The sequence below is a fragment of the Psammomys obesus genome, unplaced genomic scaffold (genome assembly GCF_907164565.1).
Source record: "Psammomys obesus unplaced genomic scaffold, mPsaObe1.curated_primary_1811, whole genome shotgun sequence".
Taxonomy (NCBI): Eukaryota; Metazoa; Chordata; class Mammalia; order Rodentia; family Muridae; genus Psammomys; species Psammomys obesus.
Genome location: NW_026596406.1, coordinates 1,150,065 through 1,167,860, shown reverse-complemented (window position 1 = coordinate 1,167,860; position 17,796 = coordinate 1,150,065). Strand labels below are relative to the sequence as shown.

Sequence of the window (17,796 nt, the reverse complement as noted above, 5' to 3'; positions counted from 1 at the left end):
TGTCTAATCTTTGTCACTGAACGGGAAGCTGCTGCTGGCCCTGAGCACTGAGAGCTTTCAGTTTCTTCAGATAACTGGGCTATTCCCTTTGCTCTGGATTTGGGTAGGGCAGCCGACTGCCTCTGTTGTTCGGTAAGACCACTGGCTGACATCTGCAACCAGGCTGAGCAAGAGGATGTGCGCGGAGGTTGCTTCAGGTCTGGGGGAGCAGTAGGTGTATTCTCTGGTCATAAGGCTCTGTGATTTGAGCTTATCTGTTGAGCAGGCAATCGGCAAGAGCTTTAGTGGCAAAGAGATCAGGATGCAGCCTAATGAATACCGATTAGCAGCTTCTGATCACTCACTGTCCAGTCTGCCTGCATCAAACTCACCAAAAGGGAGCTGAACGTTCCTCATCTTTTCCTCTCGCGCTCCTCATGGCACTTGAATATCTGCCCCAGTATGGAGTTATGTGGATATAGACACAGAAAAGATACAACAATAGATCTGGAAATAAGATGTAGACAGACTCTTACCTTTCCCCCATTCTTCTTGCTGGATGGAGCAAGCTGACTTTTGTAGAAGGAAAGACAGTCAGTAAGGACACTTGTCTGCCTGGAGAAGTGCATTAAAAGCTGGAAGGAAGTAAAGTTTATCAATGCAGACGGCCCTGTGGTTTTCTGGCCAGAGTCCTGTTGACAAATAGGAGTGTAGGGCCTGTTACGTCATGTTCCCCCTGAGACGTTTCTCAATCTCTCAACTTCTGCTCATCACAACCCCACTGCGTGCTCCTTCCTGTGAGTGATTGTCATTTTGGAGTTTCCTGCCACCCAGACAAGGATGCCGAGCTGTGCTGGCAAGTGCTCAGTTAGGATGGAGCATAGTCTCTCTAGCTGTGGCTTCACCCCCGACCCGCCGTCACCTTCTCTCTCTTAAAGCAGCGATGCTGGCACATTTTCAGTTTCTTCCAAATGAAAGGTGAATGTTTTATGAAATGTTGTTCTTTGGAATCAAGTGCTTGTTAAAATCTTTATGCCTAAATGTTTTATTAGCTGAGGGATAGTTTTGATCAGTAAACATTCATTCTTTTTTTTAAGAATTTGCCTGTGTTAGAAATTACATAATCCAACTCCACAAGACGTAAAAACGTTGTTACGCATACTAGACGTACTGAGGAGTGACTGACTATTTATTTATGATGGGATTGCATGCATTCCAAGATGGCCCTGAACTTGCTATACACCTGAGAATGATGTTGAGCTTCTCATTTTCTTGTCTTTTCTTCCAGTGTGGGCATTACAGGCATGTGCCAACACAGCTAATTGTATGTGATGCTGAGGGCCAATCCCAGGGATTCCTGCGTGCCAGGAAAGCACTTTACCAGCTGAGACATAGCCCCATCCCCAGCCCAGGAGTGAGAGATCCAAACAGACAATCTGTGTCCAGGAAGTTAGCAGCAGTGAGTGGAGCAAGGGCACCAAGAGTGAGTGCAAAGTCTTGATCCAACAACACGTGGAACGTGAATGCAGCAGGCGTGGAAGCGAGACATCATGGCAAGGACTGGTGTGGATGTGGGAAGGTCACTGGAGCAGGGGCTCTCGGGAAAACTGCTCTACAGAAGAGGTGATGTGGAAATGGCGACTTTGGAAGTCCTGCTGATGTGGAGGATGACTACACACAGAACTGATGACTGAACGGAGTGAATGACAGCAGAGAAACGAGGACTGATCATCTCTGTTAATATGGTCATTACCGTAAATGAGGACAGGGCTGGTGCTTAAAAGCCTGTGAACCAGACAGGCCACAAGATAATAGAGCAGACACACACCCACTAGTGACATTCAGAATGTAATCATCATCTTCTTGTTTGTTTGCTTCTTCTTTTTTTCACCAATTTAAAAATAAAAATAAAAATAAAAAATGCTGCAATCTAACTAACAGCCCAACCTGCATCACCTTTCTCTCTGTGATGTTTCAGAGTTGAAATTTGTTTGTCTTATTCATAGTATGCGCTACAGTTATGTTAGAAAAACAAGTTTTTGTTTTTAGTAACAGTGATACAGTATTTATGTGTTTATTTTTATTTATTCACTTTACATCTCAATCGTAGCCCCCTCCTTCCTTTCCTGTTGGTCCCTCCTTCCTACTCTCTTCCCTGTATCCCCCTCCCCTATCCCTTGGGAGCCCCCCATCTACCCTTCCCAGCACATTAGGTTTTATGAGGACCGAGTGCATCCTGTACCACAGTGGCCTGGCAAGTCAGCCCTCCAGGGGCAAGTGATCAAAAGCGTGCAAGTGAGTCCTTGTCAGAGACAGCCCCTGCTCCTCTTACTAGGGGCCAAGCTGTCCATCATGTACATATGTGCAGGGGGCCTAGGTCAAGTTCAAGCACAGTCTTTGGTTGGCGTTTCAGTCTCTGCAAGCCCTGCCTGCAAGCACAGCAGAGTGTCATTAGTAGTGTTAGGGGCTGCCTCTCTCCCATGACGTGGCCAGACAGTGGTTGGGCATTCCCTCAGTCTCTGTTCTATCTTTATCCCTGTACATTTTGTAGGCAGTGTAAAGTTTGGGTTGAAGTTTCTGTAGGTGGTTGGTGTTCTCTCTCTACTTGGAGTCCTGTCTGGTTAGAGTGTGGCCTTTTCAGTCCCCATGTCCCTTGCTAGTAGGGGTTTTCACTAGAGTTAACCCCCATATTCTCCCAGAAGCCTCCTCTGTTGTAGGTCTCCAGCTTGTCTCAGAGATGACCCAGGCCATGGTTTCTCTTCTCTCTGCATGCCCTCTGTCCTCCTTCCCTGCTCCCCACATTAGATCCACACCCTCTTTTCCCTCAACATTCCCTCTCCTATCCTGTTCCTTCTTTTCAAGCACTTCCTCAGTCTTTTCTAAGAAAAATAAGTTTTATCAAAAAAGCTTAATACTATAAAAACACACTGGAAATGAATTGTATCATGACTTACAGAATTTAATAACACAGTTGCTAAGACACCTTCAGCATTCAAATACAAAAATATCACAGTATAATTTTGTATGATTTAGTTTAAAGATGACTAGTTCACCTCTTTCATTTTGGGGTTACTCAACAGGTCTCTTCATTGTAGGAAACACTTTTAGGAAACTGCGTAACTGACACAAGGTGCGTAAGCACCTAAGTTTTGCAGAACCGATGGCATCACATCATGACACTGCGCCTGGGCCTGAACTTATAGCTTTGTTTCAGCATTTCCTGGTATCTGGTGGATGTCTTAAAGGCCAGCTCTTCTGTAACATTTGGACACATGCTGGATAGTTGTTTTGTCTATTTGAATAAACCTGGATGTCGCTGGGCAGAGGGGATCTCAGCTGAGCCTTTGCCGTCATCAGCTTGTCTTGTGGGCACGTCTTTGGGGGAGTTTTCTTAATGAGGGCCTAGCCCATGGTGGGTAGTTCCAGCCGTGGGCACGCAGCTGGGCTGTATGCGAGGACAAGCTGAGCAAGCATGGAGAGCAGGCCAGTAAGCAGTGTTCCTCCATCGTCTCTGCTTCACTTCCTCACCCCAGGTAGTGACTCCTGCTTGAGCTCCTGCCTTGACTTCCCTGTGATGGACTGTAACCTGAAAGCCAAATAAAGCCTTGCCTCCCAACTTTGTTCTGGTCAGTGTTTTATCATAGCAGCATAACAGGCATACAAACTAGGACACAACTATGTAGGATTCAAAAGCAGCAGAGTTCTGGACTTGGGAGAGCTGTATCTGACACCAGGAACTGAATTTCCAGCCTTGAAGTGTGTTCTAAGAGCCATCAAGTGGGGAGGGCAGGTTGTGTGTGTGTGTGTGTGTGTGTGTGTGTGTTGAATATATAGGCTATATGATTTTTACACATGATATAACTACATGAAAATATATTTATGAAGCCCATTACTATAATGAATATATACCAATAAAAATAGTCATGAATATGTTTGGTTGGGAAATTTGAAAACCGGATGGTGTAATTTCATAGCTATTTTTAAAAGAGCTTATTTTTATATTTACTTATGTGTATGTGTGTGTTTGTGTCTGTGCACATGTGTGGCAGCCAGAACCGGTCCACAGGTCCCCCGAAGCTGGAGTTAGATGGCACCGAGGAACCTAAGGCCCGAGGAACTAAACTTTTTTGGTTAAGAATTTACTAAGCACTCTTAACCACAGAACCATTTGTCCAGAGCCTCATAGCTGTTTTACAAAGCTGTGTTCCCAGTAGTCTACTTGTTAGTCCCCGAAAGGTTAATATGTAGACTGCAGAGGTTCTGGGCTGTTTAGTGTCTTACAGTGGTCCCTCTCTCCACGTGGGTTCTTTGAGGGTGAATAACCACTGGTACCAAATAATCCTGAACTCTTGACACTACTTTTTACCAATATTAACACAATTGTGGAAGTATTAGTTGTTTCAAAATCCACCCTGCAAGAGGATGGACCATGTAGACCAAGCAAAAGTCAGAGAAAATTGGAATAATCTTGTAATGGCCATGGTCTCCAACCATGTAATAAACATGTGAACTATTAATAAATGGTTTCCAGGACATGTTTTTTTTTTTTTTTTTTTTTTGCAATTTTGTAATTATATTTATGTACAGAGAACTTAGCAATGTATATTTAACCCAGTTTAGTGGCGAGTTCTTTAGCCTTTGCCTTTTCCAGCTTGGCAATGCGAGCCACAGATTTAGGACCCAGGACATGACACCCCCCCCACCCCCAGCGGTGTTGTTGTAACTGATCCTGACAGCCTCCACCAGCTTGGCCAGAGCACCCTTGTCTTGCGAGTTAACCTGTGTGAAGGCGACAGTGGTGCAGGTCTTCCTGTGGGCCAGCCGCCCAGCCTGGCCTCTCCCTTGATGATGCAGTAGGGACCCCATCTTTCCACACTGGGCAGGCAGCAAAACTACCAGCTCAATGGGGTCTACTTCACGGGCAGCCGCCACCAGCTGAGCCTTGCTCTCCACCAAGGTGGTGACTGTATTGACCCCTGCTTGAAGGACAGGTGCTCTCGTAGTTGCGATGTCCCCTTCCCCAGCAGTTTTCTTCTCAGCTCGGGCCAGTGGCCTCTGCTTCTTCTCCTGCGTTGTCTCTGGCCTGTACTTGTGGGCAAGCTGAAGCAGCTGGGTAGCTGTTTGGCGGCCCAGGGCCTGGGTGAACTGGTTAATGTCGGGAGGTACTTGAGCCGCTTACAGAGGATGACCCTTTGCTGCTGCAGCCTAATGTAGAGGGACCATTTGACAAAGCACATGAGTTCTCTTTTGGGCTGGATATCCTGCCCAACGTGAAGTTCTTGGGCCTTTTCTCAAACAAAGGATTAACCATCTTTTTGGCCTCCTGTTTCTTCACGATGGCGGGGGCTGGGGCCACCTTCTTCCCCTTGGCCTTATTTCCTTCGGCATCTTGCTGGGATAAAGAAGAGAGCCTAGGATATATTTTATTTTGAAATAACCACTGAGATTACAATATTATAACGTTAAATTGAGATAAGTCTTACATATTTCTAGAGTTCACACTGATCTGGTTGAAAACTAAATAAATACCAATTTTTAGGATTGAACGTGGTGGTACATGCCTTTAACACCAGCACTTGAGAAGCAGAGGCAGGAGTATCTCTGTGAGTTCAAGACCTACAAAGCCGGTCCAGGAGAACCAGGGCTATACAGAGAAACTCTGTCTCGAAAAAAACAAAAACAAAAAACAACTCTTCCCAGACCAAAAGAACCCCAAACAAACTAATTTTCAAGGGTAAAGACTGGTTCTCCAGCCTACAGCCAAGTTGCCACTGTGTGAGGCACAAATGTTTCCAGGGCTTATGTATCCGCAACACACTGTATTTTGAAGATTTGATGATAAGATGAGACCTGGGGATTCAGAAGCAGACCGTCTAATTGCAGCAGCACCCAGTCACAGAATAGACTGATTGCCCCAAGAACAAGAGTCCGCAAAAAAAAAATAAGAAATTGTAGTTCATACTGTCATTTATACAACAGCTACAAGGAGAACTTTTGTGATTTGCTAAGGAACTTTTCATCACAGTGAAGATAAACAGGGCTGAGTAAGAAGCGATCTCAAAGACACAACACAGCATTCTTCCTCCTCTGTCTAGAGGGATCCAGGCGTGCTACTTTCAGACTACTGCTTTCTCAAAGAAAACCATCAGAATCCAGAATAAAATGAATCCAGATTGAGGCATCCTGAGGAATTTTAGCCCGGTGAGGCTGCAGGCAGAGCAGATGGCTGTCAAGTGTAATGGCAGGGTCTACTCCTGAGCCATACTTGATGGCCAGGCCAAACTCTTCATCACGGCTCTACTCTGGAGTCCCGGGATTCCCTGAGGAAGGTTTTCTTTGTATTTATTGCCCTCAGGAGTGTCCCTAGAGCTCTGGGGCGGCAGCTTGAGGGTTTGCTGATTTAGTTGCTGCTTCAAGTGCTAGTGAATAAGTTATGATGTCTATATACTGGTTACCAAGGCAGGAAAACACAGTGAGCACAGAGAATGAGCTGTAATAAGTTTGAACCTACAACCGAAGGAGCCTTTGGTGACATTTTGTGAGCTGAAAGAAATATGAGGACCAGAGACAGAATGGTCACACAGATCCTGGCCAGTTGCATACTCTAGAACACACAGTCAGGTCTCGATCTACAGAAAACCACAAGTAAGAATGTTAGCAATGCTTTGATGCAGGAACAGAGCGCTTCAGTACCTGCAGAAGACTGCAGCCGTGAGCACTGCAGCAGGAACAGGGAAAGGCGCTCCTGCCACTGGCTGGAGAACTACAGGCAGTTGCTGCCCATCACAGGGACAAGACCCCTGGACAGCTCACGTCCAGGTAGTCAGCCTTCTGTTGGACTCAGTAGTTATGTATGTGTAAAAACACAATAAAAATTGTGTATGCTCTATCTCTGTGAATAGACACCCAGGCAACTCGTAGGAAACATTGATTTGGGGAGCTTGATTACAGTTTTGAGGGCGAGTCCATGATTGTCGTACAGAAGCAGACAGGCATGGTGCTGGCACAGTAGCTGGGAACTTTACAATCTTGGTCTGCAGGCAGCAGGTGGAGAGAGAGAGGGAGGGAGGGAGAGAGAAAGAGAGAGAGACAGACACAGAGAAGGAGACACAGACATACAGACATACTCATACACAGTGACAGGTACAAACAGACACACACACACACACACAGATATCCTGGGGTGGGGTTTTAAAATACTAAAATCCACACCCAAATGACACACTTCTTCCCAAAAGGCCATACTTCCTAATTATTCTCAACTAGTTCCACTCCCTGTAGACTAAGCATTAAACGCTAGGAGTCTACGGTAGCCACTCTCATTCAAACCGTCACACACAGAAGACGATGCCATGATTAGAGAGGGGAAATGTGTGGGGTCACAGAATGAGTTGTAGCACACTGGAAAGGTGTTTAATAATGAAAATACATTCCACTCATACCTTGCCCCTGCAAAGAAATTCGGTACTTAATACCACAGACAATCACAACGCTCGGGCGGGAAGCCATAACAGTTACCAGACATTCGGCGGCAGGGACGGGGGTGGGGGGCAAAGCAGGTGTATCGTTTGGCGTGTGTCTAGCGTCACGACTCTAGTACTGGATGAGGCGAGGACCGAAATGGTGTTGAGGATGGGATAAAAGAAGTTGAGAAAAATTTCCCAGGAAATTTATGCTTTGAAACCGCAAGGCTAAGAAGTGAGCCCTGGCCAGGGTGAGGGTGAAGATGGAGAAGGCAGTTCTGAGAAGCCCCAGACAAACAACTGCATTTCTTGTTAGCCCACCCTAGGCAGTGATGCTCAGCAAACCCGAATCAGGGTCTCTCTTTGTGCTGAGTTAGTGGCTACTTGGTGTCCCTTGTAATATCGATCAGTATTTTATTGAGTATTTTTCATGTGCTATTACTGTTGCTCCCGTCTCACCCATGGGAAAGTAGAGATGCGAGACAGTTCGAAAGTTGTCCCTGGCCTCACCTCAAAAGTGATATAGTGTGGGTTCAACCTATGAACCTGCACATCCTTCATCCTTCATCATTCCAGCACATGGTCCTTACCCCTCATCACTCTGCCAAGGAAGTGTCCACTACGTAGGACACAGGACAGGTAGATGATGAGATCTTTGCACTCGGTGGTTCTGAAATGGCAGTTTATAGATATTAAAAGAAACATTGGAGCCCATTAGGAACATTAGTTCAGGAAACAGAAACAAAGTGGTTGGGTGGAGGACAGCAGAGGCAGACTCCAGAGCACAGGATGGTTTCCTGTCTCTGAAAAGGCTCTGGTCGGTTCAGGCTGCCCAGGTCTCAGGACAGGAGGAGCTTAGTGAAAGGTGGCAAAACCCCTGTGCATCAAGGCTGAATGCAAGCCTCCATCATGTGCTCTCCTAGTTTCTGCAACCCTGCTTAGCTTGTGGAGGGTGTGGAGAAAGCCCCATGACTTCTGTCCTTGTTCTGCAAGGAACACTGCTCTTTTTCTTTGAGCTACTTTTAGTAGAAACTGATCTTGGAAATCAATCTGGCACTTTCTTAGAAAATTGGGAATAATACTATACTATCTCAAGATCCAGCTATACCACTCTGGATATATACCCTGGATATATACCTCAATATATACCTGGATATATATTCAATGAGGGCATTTACTCAACTATGTTCATATCAGCTTTATTTGTAATAGTCAGAATCTGGAAACAACCTAGATGTCCCTCAGTGGAGGAATGCATACAGAAATTGGGGCACATGTACACAATGGAATACGATTCAGCTATTAAAAACAAGGAAATCCTGAAATTTGCAGGCAAATGGATGGAACTAGAAAAGATCATCTTGAGTGAGGTTACCCAGAAACAGAAAGACAGGCATGGTATACTGACTTATAAGTAGATATTAGCTGTATAATACAGGATAGCCAACTACAGACCTAAAGAAGCTAAACACTAAGGAGGACCCTAGAGGGTACTCATTCAGAATGTCACACAGGTTAGACACCAGAAGCAGTGGAAGAGAGGAAACAGGATGGGACTCTGCTATAGAGGGTCCCCTGAAAAGATCCACCCAACAGGGGATTGAAGCAGATGCTGAGACTCAGGGCCAAACTTTGGGCAGAGCATAGGAGTTTTACAAAAGAAGAGGGGTGTGAGGAGGAAGGAACATGGAGGGGACAGGAGCCCCACAAGGAGACCAACAAAGCTAAAGGATCTGAGCCCAGGGGCTCATACAGAGACTGATGCAGCAACTGAAGACCAGAGAGGACCTAGACTCCCTGTTCAGATGTGGCTGACTGGCAGCCCAGTCTCCACGTGGATCTCCGAGGAAGGGGAACAGGGGCTGTCTCTGACATGAACTAGGTTGCCTGCTCTTTCATCACTTTCTCCTGGTGATGTGGCCTTCCCAGGCCACGGAGGAAGAGGATCCAGGCAGTCCTGATGAGACTTAACAAGCTATGGGCCAATGGCAATGGTGGAGAACTCCCCCTTTCAGTGGACTAGGGGAAGGGGATAGGGAGGAAGAGGGAGGCAGGGTGGGAGTGGGAGGAATTGAGGGAAGGAGCTTCAATCAGAATATATAATGAAAACATTGTGAAAACAATTAAAAAAAGAAACTGTTCTCATTACTATTACCATATGCCGATAAAAGCAACTTGTGGTTGGAAAGATTTCGTGTTTTTCTTTTGGCTCACAGTTTGAGGGCACAGAACATGTTACTGGAATTCCTCACACCTCCTCAGGGATCCCTCACACCTCAGGGTATCAGGAAGGAGAAAGAGGGAGATGTTAGCATTCAGCTGACTTTCTCCTTTTCCCTCTTCTCTTTAGTTTAGGACTCCAACTTATGGGATGGCCCTGTCCAAGCACTGAGATTAAAGGTGTAGATTGTCGTGCTCAGCCCCCTCCCTCAGCAGTTCTATTTGGAGTACAATCAGTTCAGGTAATTTGTCGTCCTTAAAACCCTGGGCCATCTCAACCTCAAATCTGTACTGTAAATAAAAATACACAGAAAGTATGGCAATATTGAGTTCACATCCCACGTAACTGATCAAAGGGAACTGAGTAGCGCTGGCTGCTCAAGGCAGGGCAGACAGTTCACCAGGGTCCTTCCTGTCATCCTGTTCCTAAGGACCGTGGCTACTTGTCATTTATCTATGTGTTTCTCTGCTGTTGTTTTCAGAGGGAAAACTAACATTCTATAAGCTGGCATCTGGGCTCCCTCTTATTATTTATTTATTCATTTATTTATTATTTGTTATAATTTATTCACTTTGTATTCCAGCTGTAGCCCCCTCTCTCATCTCCTCCCAATCTCACCCTCCCTCCCTCTTCTTCCCCTATGCCCCTCCGCTAGTCCACTGATAGGGGTGGATCTTCTCCCCTTCCATCTGACCCTAGCCTATCAGGTCTCATCAGGACTGGTTGCATTGTCTTCCTCTGTGGCCTGGCAAGGCTGCCCCCCAAGGAGGAGTTGATCAAAGGGCTGGCCATGAGTTCATATCAGAGCTGAGTTAATGTCAGAGACAGTTCCTGCTCCCCTTTCTAGGGACCACACATTGAGACAGAGCTGACACATAGGGTATATACTCACTTAGAAGTGGATTTTAGCTGTATAATATAATATAGGATAAACATACTAAAATCTATAGTCCTAAAGAAGCTAAACAACAAGGAGGACCCTAGGGAAGATGCTTAATCCTCATTCAGAAAGGCAAACAGGATAGACATCAAAAGTAGAAGAAGACACTTCCTTCATTATTGAGGCTTTTGTAAGCACCCAGGCATGGTTCACCTTTCTTGTCTGTACTCATTTGTGAGGCAAGCTTTTTGGACAAGGGCCTGCCTAGTTCTGGCTTCTAGTTCTCTCAAGGTCTGTGTTTCAGGAAAGAGTTGTGCATGTAACTGTTCTTCAGGTGAGTTTTGAGGGATTGCTCACCTGATCCCTTCTTTCTTGACTTTTCATTTAGCTAGTCCGTTGGAAGCAAAGTGCCTTTTGTAGGTTCACCCTCCATCTTTGATTTTGAACAAAGCTGGCAGTTTCGTACAATGTAGTGGTTCCAGTTGCTAAAGAGCCAGTCTGCCTAGGTACTGGGCCATAACAATATGCATTTATTTTTCTTTTTGCTCTTTTCTTTCTTTTTCTCTTTCCTTATTTTGAGCAAAGATACTACAATCAACAATTCTTTCTGAAAAGAACAGTTTTAGTCACCAGTAGAGTTTAGGTTGTTCTGACTCTTTGAGTTATCTTATTCTGATGTCAATACATACGTTTTTTTTTAACACTGTTGTTTGTGAATCTCTCCATCACTCCATACCTGCCCTCAGACCTTGCAACTTCTCCGCCAAAAGAAAACTAACAAACAACAAAACAAAGCCAATCAACCAAACAAAACATTTCTCCATGGAAGCTGTGCTGTGTCACACACATACCCTTTTGTCCACACATCTTTTTTTTTTTTAATTTATTTATACTGGTCGTAGCCTCCTCCCTCACCTCTTCCCAGTCCCACCCTCCATCCCTGCCTCCCTGTCTTCCCTCCCCTACTCTTCAGAGAAGGGAGCCCCCCCACCACAGCATGTCCACACATCTTTACATGCAAATGTTCATTGCAACGAGTCACTGGTGTGTTTCCAGGCCTCCGACTTCTGCTGCACCGTTATTTTTAAAGCCTACTTTTCATCAGTCATCACTTCTGAAATATAAGGCGGCTGTGAAGTCACATGGTCATTTGACCTTGAGCAAGTAATTCAGTTCTTTTCTGGGCACCATTTTCCTCACCTGAAGTGGGCAGTGGCAAAAAGCTTGGGATTGCTTGTGTTTCTTTCCAGCCAGAGCCGTAGTGTGTCATGCAGCACTAAGAGAAGAGTCATACACAAGGATGACTGATTCTCCATCAGGAAGGCCCCATGACCCCTCGCCCTTGAAGCAGCTATCTGGGTCTCCTCTGGCTGTGTAACCAAGATACCAGAAAACAGTTGCATGTATGTGAGAGAGTCCACAAGGCTGATGGCTTAGAAGTGTCACTGTGGACAGTAGGAGTGTTGCAGGTTAGAGCCGAATTCTGTTGTTTTACATTTATCTTTCCTATCAGCCTTCATTGCCCATCTTTGAACTTGTTTCACATCCTTAACATTGGGCCTTAACATCCTCAGGCCATGTGCTGCCACCAAACTAAAGGCTAGAATGCTGTCAGAGAACATCTGAGGTGCACAGCAGAGCTATTGGATGTAACCTGCCTAGCTGATGTTTCCATCAGTGTGTTTAAAATTTGACCTTTTTATTTTTGGTTCTGTTACTGAAGAAATCCCATGAAGCCATTTCTAAATCAGAACACGCTATCTGGGGTGGTTTGAACATGGCGCTCATACGTGGCTCAGAATGAAGACTTGCTCCTTTGAGGTGGAAGGGGTGTTTTGTGTGAATGATGGAAAAGGAGCTGCTTTTATCCACATGTGCTACTAGATGCTGTATGACTTATCTATGTTGTCTTGGTACTTTCTCTTTTTAGAATAGTTTGTTGTAGAAAGAGCTGGTGCCTGGGCCTAAATATCTTTACATTTCCTTCCAATTCGACAGGCTAGAAGGAGCACGCTTTCTTTCTGGTGGTCCGTGTAAAAAGCAAAGGGAATCCCTGCCTGTAGCAAATGCAATATTTAGTAAATCCTGACTATATCTAACCCAGAGTCAGATGGAAATAAGAAGAAGTGTTTTGTAAAGTAAGATATAAAGTAAGGATGACTGCGAAAGCAGACGTCTCTGGGGCTTGTTTCCTGTCTTGCAGCTGGCGTTTGCTCTTCTGGCCTTTCTACCTCCATTGTCCTAACTTCTTTGTTGCTGTGATAAAGCACTGACCAAAAGCAACATGGAGAGGAAAAGGTGCAACATCAAGGCAGCCAGGGAAGGAGCTCAAGCAGGGACTCAGAGGCAGGAGTGGAAGCAGAAACCAAGAGAGGGGCGCTACTCACCGAGTCGCTCTCTGTAGCTTGCGTTCCTACACCCAGGACCACCTGCTCAACTTCACATGGAAATGAAAAACCCAGGGTAGGCCCCATCCTAACTGGGTCTTCTGCTCAGGGGCCTACAAGGGACAGACAAGGAGTTGGCTTGGCCTGTGTGTCTCATTTTAGTCTTAGGGTCTTTTATTAGTTTACTGTTTGTCATCAGAACCTTGTCCTCTTCACAACATAGCTGCTTGCTCCTTAAAGACAACAATCGAGTGCCTCTGGAACTCCTTATCTTACAGCCAGACTTTCTTGAAAGGTCTCATTTGTCGGGCTCCACTATCTTTCTGCTGTCTTTCCTCTTCCCCCTTCTTCTCCTCTTCCTCTTCTTTTTCTTCCTTTTTCACCTCTTCCACTTTCCTCCTTCCACCTTTCTCCTCCTCCTCTTTGTAGTGCTGACTGATTCAAACTGGCTTCCCTTGGATTCTCTTGAATTGCTCTGCTTGAAAATACTGCCTCCAAACTGCACTGAATGCACCGACTGCATGACCTCTTCATTGCACTGAACTGCACTGAGCTCAACTCTCTCTCCCTGCGCTGCTCTTAATTAGACTTTCTTTCCTGTCTGAGATTTGGGCTTATCCCATCTCTGACTCATGCTGTCAAATCTTTCTCCAGTTCACCACTTTGTCTACTCTTCAATTGGACATCATTGTTTGGGATTAAAGGTATGTACAAAAGGCGTGTCTGTATTCCAATTGTATCACACAGACCTAAGTGTTTGGATGTGATCCATTGCTAGAGTAGCCATGTTGCTGGAATAAATTTCTCTGCAAAAGACTTGTATTATAAAAACTTTAAGACATTGAAGAATCAAATTAAAAAATATATCAGGAGATGGAAGGATATCCATGCTCATGAGTTGATAGGACTAATACAGTAAAAATGGCTGCCCAACCAAATGTTATCTACAGATTGAATGCAATCCCAATCAAAATTCTAACACAATTCTTCACATATCTTGGAAGGAAAATTTTTAGCTTTTGATAGAAACACAAAAACACTAAGATAGCTGAAACAATCCTAATACAAGAACTGCTGAAGGTATCACCATCTCTGACCTCAAATTGTTCTATAGAGCTATATTAATAAAGGCCTGGGGAGAGAGGAGGAAAGAGAAACTACTGTCAAGATGATTTTATATATCATATCATATATTTTATTATATGTTATACATATATGAAAATAAGTCACCACCACAAGGAACAAACAAACAAACAAACAAACAAACAAAAAACAAAAAACCACAAAACAACAACAAGAACCAAGATTTGGCACAAAGAAAGCCACATTGCTCAAAGGATCTGATTAAAAACCCAAACATAAATTCATACACCTATGGACACCTGATGTTTGGTAAACAACTGGATAAAAAATAACAGCATCTTAAATAAATTGTGCCAGTCTAACTGGATGTCTGTTTGTAGAAGAATCCAAATATATCCATACTTAATCACTCTGACCAAATCTCAACTCCAAATGGATCAAATACTTCAACATAAAACAAGATACAATGACTCTGATAGAAGAAAAAATGGGGAATAGCCTGGAACTCATTGGGACAGGAGAAGACTTTCTGAACAGAACATCAATAGCATAGGCACTAAAGCTAAACAATTGACAAATAGGCTATCATGAAATTGAAAAGCTTCTTCATGTATACTATCATATCATCTGCGAATAGTGCTACTTTGACCTCTTCCTTTCCCATTTGTATCCGCTTGATCTCCTTTAGTTGTCTTACTGCTCTAGCTAGAACTTCAAGTACTATGTTGAAGAGATACAGAGAGAGGGGCAGCCTTGTTTTGTCCCTGCACAAAATTAAAACCCAAGTGGGTCAAAGACCTCAGTATAAAAGCAGACATACTAAATCTGTCAGCAGAAAAAGTGGGGAAGAGCCTTGACCTCATTGGCACAGGAGACAACTTCCTGAACAGAACACCAACAGCTCAGGCTCTAAGATCAACAATAAATAATTGAGACCTCATGAAACTGAAAAGCTTCTGTAAAGCAAAGGACACTGTCATCAGAACAAAATGGCAGCCTACAGATATTTTCAAAATATCTTTACCAACCCTACATCCAATAGAGAGCTAATGTCCAGAATATATAAAGAACTCAAGAAATTAAACACCAACAAACCAAATAATCCAATTAAAAATGGGGTACAGAGCTAAACAGAATTCTCAATAGAAGAACATCAAATGGCAGAGAAACACTTGAAATGCTCAATGTTCTTAGCCATCAGGGAAATGAAAATCAAAATGATTTTGAGATTCCACTTTACATCCATCAGAATGGCTATGATAAAAAACTCAAGTGACAACACATGCTGGAGAGGATGTGGAGAAAAGGGAACCTTCCTCCATTGCTGGTGGGAGTGCAAACTTGTACAACCACTTTGGAAATAAATCTGGGTGTTTTCTCAGAAAACTGGGAATAGTTCTACCTCAAGACCCAGCTATACCACTGTTAGGCATATACCCAAAAGATGTTCTGCCATACAACAAGGACATCTATCTGCTCAACTATGTTCATAGCATCTTTATTTGTAATAGCCAGAAACTGGAAACAACCTAGATGTCCCTCAGCCAAAGAATGGATACAGAAATCGTGGTACATCTACACAATGGAATACTATCAGCTATTAAAAACAAGGAAATCATGAAATTTGTAGGCAAATGAATGGAGCTAGAAAAGATCATCCTGAATGAGGTAACCCAGAAGCAGAAAGATATGCAAGGTACACGCTCACTTATAAGCAGATGTTAGCCATATAACACAGGATAACCTAAAGAAGCTAAATAACAAGGAGGACCCTAGGGAGGATACTTAATTCTCATTCAGAAGAGCAAACAGGATAATCACCAGAAGCGGCAGAAGGCAAGGAACAGGATGGAAGCCCATCATAGTCGTCCCCTGAAAGTCTCCACCCAGCAACAGATACAAGCAGATGCAGAGATCCACAGACAAACTTTGGGCAGAGCACAGGGAATCTTATGGAAGAAGGGCAGGGGAGGGGATAGAAGGACCCAGAGAGGACAGGAGCTCCATAGGGAGACCAACAAAAGCCAACAATTCTGGGTCCAGGGGTGCCTGCAAAGATTGATGCACCAACCAAGGACCATGCATGGAGAAGACCCAGACCCCTGCTCAGATGTAGCCCACAGGCAGCTCAGTCTCCATGTGGGTTCCCTAGTAATGGGGACAGGGATTGTTTCTGACATGGACTCTGTTGTCTGTTCTTTGGTCACTTCCCCCCTGGAGGGTGGCCTTCTCAGGATATAGGTTTTCAAAGCATTTTGTAAGACTCTGAATTTCATTGGTATCAATTGCCATGTCTCCCTCTGTGGTGATATGAATAAAAATGACCCTATAGGCTCTTGTATCTGAATGCTCATTCATCAAGGAGCATCACTATTTGAAAAGGATTAGGAGCTATGGCCTTGTTGGAGGAAGTGTACATTGGAAGGGTGGGCTCTGAGGCTTAAAAAGCTCATGCCAGGCCCAGGCCTCATGTCTCCCTCTAGCTCGTAGATACTCTCCTTGCTGTGCACACTGTCACAATGATATTGGACCAATTCTCTGATATGGCATTCAAGCTCCTAATTAAATTATTTCTCTTACAAGAGTTGCTTTGGTCATTGGGTTTCTTCATAGCAACAGAACAGTGACTAAGACCCCCTACTCATTTCTAATTTTATTAATTTGGGTGTTCACCATCCTACCTTGTAAAAAATACAGTGTCTGTTGTATCTCAGACTGGCTTCAAACTACTTATGTAGCTGAGGCTGCTTTTGAAATCCTTATGGTTTTGCCTCTTGGTGCTATATGGTCACTTTGTATATTGGGGCCATAATTTATTTGGAATTATTACCAGGGTATCAGAGCTCACGGTACCCATCATCACAAATGCTGTGGGAAGAAACAGAAATTAAATCTTCAAATTGTGTGATAGTAGAGAGCTGGCAATCTGAGAAGGCAATGGGCTAACATACTAGAATACAAGTGTTTTACACTGTCTTTTATGAAGTAGGATTTGTTGGGATAGAAATAAAGGCACTCAATTACTGTGGAGCTCAGTCTTGCCCCTCTGGTCAGGAGGTCAGCCACATTTCTGAAACTTGTAAAATATGTGTTCTCTTATTGTCATCTGTTATACTCTTCGCTTAGTCTCTGGATATTTGGGCTTAATAACTTCTGAGAATACCGAGTCTAGTTATTGCCTGCTAGTATCACCCCATGAGGCTCCAGGCAACACCCGGGCTGGTGTTAACTAAGAGAATACAAGCCATTAACAGTACACTCATCTTCAAATGTTAATAATGTGTACTGGATGGTTTTGTGTCAACTTGATACAAGCTAGAGTCATCAGAGCCTCAGTTGAGGAAATGCCTCCATGAGATCCAGCTGCAAGGCATTTTCTCAGTGATCAGTGGGGGAGGACCCAGTCCAGTGTGGGTGGGGCCATTCCTGGACTGGTGCTCCTGGGTTCTATAAGAAAGCAGGCTGAGCAAGCCATGTGGAGCAAGCCAGTAAGCAGCACCCCTCCATGTCCTCTGCATCAGCTCCTGCTTCCAGGTTCCTGTCCTGTTTGAGTGCCTGTCCCAACTTCCTTTGGTGATGAACAGCAATGTCCAAGTGTAGGCTGAATAAACCTTTTTCTCCCCAACTTGCTTTTTTGGCAATAGAAAGTCTAACTAAGAACAACACATAAATGCAGATTCCTTTCTACAATAAAGTACAAAAGTCGTCTTATAGAATGGAATACAAACATTTCCTTGTCTATGTTAGCAATAACTCTCCAGTCATAAGATCAGTTGAACATGG

The 17,796-nt window shown here is 44.2% G+C and overlaps 1 pseudogene; it reads right to left on the bottom strand.

The window, feature by feature from the left end:
- Positions 1–4,585: 4,585 nt before the first annotated feature.
- On the bottom strand, positions 4,586–8,003 carry LOC129669415 (60S ribosomal protein L7a-like; annotated as a pseudogene).
- Between the last annotated feature and the right edge of the window lie 9,793 nt (positions 8,004–17,796).